A 5,468-nucleotide genomic window follows, 5' to 3' on the forward strand; every position below is an offset into this window, starting at 1 on the left:
CCCAAAGACAAATTAAGTCAGAATTTTTAACAGTGTGATCACAATATTATTTTCTAAAGTATCGCTAGTGATTCAAAAATGCACTTAAAGTTGAATCGTTGCTCTATATGCCAATAAAGGTAAATAGAAAAGCCTGACCTCATTGAGTTCTATCCCTGGAATAGCCATCAAGGAATTGGCTACTTTCTAGAGACAATAAATTTAGTTTTATAAATACATATACATGTATGTGTGTATGTATCTTCACTATTTTAGTAAATATTATGTTGTGAAAATTAAATATAAAAATCAAATTACATAGACTGAAACTTTAATGGATATTTCAAGGAACAGCTCCTTCCATATTATAATTTTGTAGATAAATGCAAATTCAAGTAGTTTAACATAAAAAATATAAATGAAGAATTAAAATGTGAATGCAATAATATAACATATAAGTAAACATTTTCAAAGAATGTACATATTTAGATCAAGAGAAGTCACCATAGTACACAATTATTGGATACAACATTCTGTTCTACCACAACAACTGGTGAAAGATTAAATATGTACTTTGAGCTTAAGTAAAGTATCCAAATGACCAAAAGAGGTTGTTGTGTGAGCAATGAATATATTAACACTATGATCTATGAAATTTGGATATAGGTTTTAGATTCAAAATACATGCTGTTGAAGAAAGCCATCTAATGTCTAGAGAAGTAATTACAGATGATCTCTGACTTACAAAGTTTCTGCTTATACTTTTTTGACCCTATGATAACACAAAAATCATACAAATTCAGAAAAAAACAAACTTCAAATTTTGAATTTTGTTCTTTTGCTGTGCTAGCGATATGCAATGCCATCCTTTGTTCAATGCTGGGCAACAAAGCCACAGCTCCCAGTCAGCCCCACACTCAGGAGGGTCAATAATCAATACTCTGCTGGGTACTGTGTTGCCAGATGATTTTGCCCAATTATAGGCTAATATAAGCACTCCGAGCACTTTTAAGGTAGACTAGGCAGCGCTGTGATGTTCCGTATGCTAAGTGTGTTAAATGTGTTTTCCAATTATGATATTTTCAATTTACCATGGACTTATTCGGATACAACCCCATCGTAAGTAGAGGAATGTATTAGTTCATTCTCATGCTGCTAATAAAGACATAACTGAGACTGGATAATTTATAAAGGAAAGAGGTTTAATTGATTCACAGTTCATCACGGTGGGGGAGGCCTCAGGAAACTTACAATCATTGTGGAAGGGGAAGCAAACACGTACTTCCTCACACAGTGGCAGCAAGGAGAAGTGGCGATCGAAAGGGAGAAAAGCCCCTTATAAAACCATCAGATATCCTGAGAACTCATTCACCATCCTGAGAACAGCAGCATGGGAGTAACGGCCCTGGTGACTCAATTACCTCCCACCAGATCCCTCCCAAGACAGGCAGGGAGTATGGGAACTACAATTCAAGATGAGATGTGGGTGTGGACGTAGTCAAACCATATCAAGGAACATCTGTATTCATTCCTGAATAAAAATTGCTGGATCTGTTTTAATCATATCTCTCCCTAAGCAAAATGAAACATGTAATTTCGAACTACAGAATGCAATCATTCCTCAGTATGTGAGGAGGATGGATTCCAGGACACCAATGAACAACAAAATCTGAGGTTGCTCAAGTTCCTTATATAAAACGGTGTTGTATTTGCATGTAACGTATATACATTCTTTTGCATACTTTAAGCTCAAGAGTACTTATGATACCTAAAACAATGTAAATGTTACATAAATAGTTGTTATACTATGTTGTTTTTTAATGTTTTTGTTGTTGTTGTTGTTTTTTCATTGAAAAAAAAATGTCTTCCCTCCATGGTTGGTTGAATCTGAGGATGTTTTGCAGATACAGAGGGCTGACTATATAAGCAAAAATCATTTTAATGATACTTAAAGATCTAATGTAAATGACTTATATTTTAGTTAAAGAGCTTATTTTATTTCTCCATAGTCTACGGATGGCATCAACTAAATTGAGAAAACATAAAGCCAGCTACCTAAAAGAAGCAACAAGAGATTGATCTATTTCAGTTCAGAGAAAGAATAAGAAACTGGTAACAGCCCCTTCTCTCTAGAATTCCTTTCAATGGTTAAACTTGGGGTTGAGATTTCTGTCCCTCTCCATGAACAAGCAAAACAACCAAAGAGTTAATAACTTTTCCTAGACCAGGACTCAGCTGTAAGGGAATCAACTTTCTTGTCTGGGAAGAGCTGAAGAAGTGGTGTGAGGTTTTCTGAGATTACCTAACAGAACATTATTTGGTGATAGTTACACTAAAAGCCAAGACTTTACCACTATACAATATATCCATGTAACAAAACTGACCATGTGGCCAGGCGCGGTGGCTCACACCTGTAATCCCAGCACTTTGGGAGGCCTAGATAGGCAGATCACGAGGTCAGGAGATCGAGACCATCCTGGCTAACATGGTGAAACCCCGTTTCTACTAAAAATACAAAAAAATTAGCCAGGCGTGGTGGCAGGCGCCTGTAGTCCCAGCTATTCGGGAGGCTGAGCCAGGAGAATGGCATGAACCCAGGAGGCGGAGCTTGCAGTGAGCCCAGATCGCACCACCGCACTCCAACCTGGGCGACTGAGCAAGACTCCGTCTCAAAAAAAAGGAAGAAGAAGAAAAGAAAAAAAAACTGACCATGTACCCCTTAAGATTATATAAATAAAATTTTTAAAAAGAAAAAAACTTGTAACAATTTAATATCGTGCATTGATAAAAGAAATACTTGTATGAAATTTTTGACCTCCAAAAATATATGACTTCTATGTTGCTGACGTAAGTTTAATATTAAATTTATATTAATATTCAATTTTAAGAAATTGAAATCCTCTTACCAAATTATTTCCCAGATAATCTGAATAACTAAAACAAACCTCTAGAAATATGATCCATAAAAACCACAGAAGTACAAGTTAACCCTTGCAATGAAAAGGTGCCTCAAATACAGATTCTAAATATATTTAAAGTTATTTATTTATTTATTTATTTGAGACGGAGTTTTGCTCTTTTTCCCCAGGCTGGAGTGCAATGGCACCATCTCGGCTCACTGCAAACTCTGCCTCCCGGTTTCAAGCGATTCTTCTGCCTCAGTCTCCTGACTAGCTGGGATTAAAGCGCCCGCCACCGCGCCTGGCTAATTTTGTATTTTGTAGTAGAGACAAGGTTTCTCCATGTTGGTCGGGCTGGTCTCGAACTCCGACCTCTAGTGATCCGCCCGCCTCGACGTCCCAAAGTGCTGGGATTACAGGCATGAGTCACCGTGCCCGGCTATGATTTTTTATATTATAATAAAATTCAGAGAGAAAAAAAAAATGCCAGTAATTTTTAAAAGTATTTTACCATAATTTTCTCAAGAAGAAAAGAAAATTAGAAGAAAGTAAAAAACATGGTGCTGGACCGGCCAGCTCGGAGCCAGGGTGGCGGGGGTCCAGCCGGACGTCCCCTCATGCCAGCGGGGTCTCTGGCGCCCCTCTGGTCAGCGGGGCCCCAGCAGGGGAGGAGCTGCGAGACCACACAGGACACCGGGGTAGGCCCCCAGCCTGGAGCCAATGGCTCGGAGCAGGGGCTGGGACCTGGCAGCACCGGGCCAGAGCCCCCTCTATCCCTGGCCATCGCGGACTCCGGGCGCTCCATACCTGGGGTGGCAGTGAGGTTCGTTGATTGAATGAGCAATGGTGGCCCAGTTGCAAGCAAACAGGTTTCATCACCTTAAATGGTTTTGAATGAATGAAGCCATATTTGCTTAAAAAGAGGTACAGCCCATCGTGTGACCTACAGAGTTTGTGGACAGATTTATATTGGGTTCATAGTGGCATCATGCGCGCAGACTCCTGCGAGTTCCCCAAGTTCTTAGAGGACTGCCTTGCCTTTTGATCTGAGTTGCAAAGTTCCATAAAGAATGGCCAGTGTGGATAAGTAGAAAGTTAAGAGACAGCGAGTGCACCGGATCTGTGAATGTATCCGCCCCCAGGTCATGAACGGCCCCCTGCACTCCATCCCCGCCCCGGGTGTCGCTGCTGGACTGCGCGACTGCACCGTGGAGATGCCCATCTCAAAGCACCTGGCCACCATGGCCTACTGTGATGCGCACTCCACGCAGGAGATCCACGAGATGGTTTTACATGAAGCCGTGGATGCCATGAGGTACCACACCATCACCTGCACCAGGGAGGACCTGGAGAAGTTCAAGGCCCAGAGAGTGATTGTGCGGGCAGGCAGTGACTATGACAACGTGGACAAATCAAGGCCGCGGGCAAGCTCGGGATTGCTGTGTGCAACATGCCCTCTGCAGTTGTGGAAAAGACACCCAACTCAACCATCTGCCACATCCTCAGTCTGTACCGGAGGAACACGTGGCTGTACCAGGCACGGCCAGAAGGCACGTGTGTTACAGTGTGGAGCAGATCCGAGAGGGGGCCTTGGAAGGGGCTCGCATAGGTGGAGAGACGCTGGGGCCTCATCGGCTTTGGTAGCACAGGGCAGGCTGTTGCAGTTCGAGCCAAGGCCTTTGGATTCAGCGTCATATTGTATGACCCTTATTGCAGGATGGGATAGAGCGGTCCCTGGGCGTCTACACCCTGCAGGATTTGCTGTGTCAGAGTGACTGCGTCTCCTTGCCCTGCAAGCTCAACAAACATAACCACCACCTCATCAACGACTATGACTATAAACCAGATGAGGCAGGGAGCATTCCTTGTGAACGCAGCCCGTGGTGGCCTGGTGGACGAGAAAGCCTTAGCACAGGCCCTCAATGATGGGAAGATAAGAAGGCAGCTCTCGACGTGCACCAGTTGGAGCCCTTTAGCTTTGCTCAGGGTTTGTTGAAGGATGCGCAGAATCTCATCTGCACTCCTCACGCGACCTGGTAGGTACAGCCAGCAGAGGCGGCTGCCACCGAGATCCGCCGAACCATCATAGGTCGCATCCCAGAAAGCTTAAGAAACTGTGTGAACAAGGAATTCTTTGTCACATCAGTGCCTTGGTCAGTAATAGGCCAGCAAGCAATTCATCCCGAGCTCAATGGTGCCACATACAGATATCCGCCAGGCATCGTGGGCGTGGCTCCAGGAGAACTTCCTGCAGCCTCGGAAGGGATCATCCCTGGAGGCATCCCAGTGACTCACAACCTCCCCACAGTGCCGCATCCTTCCCAAGCTCCCTCTCCCAACCAGCCCACAAAACATGGGGACAATCGAGAGCACCCCAACGAGCAATAGCAGAGAATGCTTGAAGGTAATCATTCAGATACACTTGGGGCCAAGAGACAGTGAAAAATTGATGAACTCGGAGAAAATGAATCTGACGGTCTTTTTAACTGATTCTGGACATATGCATTATTGATGTTGCAGTGTTAAAACTACAAGAGCTAAAACCTGAATGTCGTCTGCTTACGGAAGCGCTGAAAGAATAGGATGTGA

General features: G+C 43.5%; 1 pseudogene; it reads left to right on the forward strand.

The window, feature by feature from the left end:
• Positions 1-3,949: 3,949 nt before the first annotated feature.
• Positions 3,950-5,267, forward strand: LOC112611625 (annotated as a pseudogene).
• Positions 5,268-5,468: the final 201 nt, after the last annotated feature.

Source organism: Theropithecus gelada, chromosome 18, assembly GCF_003255815.1.
Source record: "Theropithecus gelada isolate Dixy chromosome 18, Tgel_1.0, whole genome shotgun sequence".
Lineage (NCBI taxonomy): Eukaryota > Metazoa > Chordata > Mammalia > Primates > Cercopithecidae > Theropithecus > Theropithecus gelada.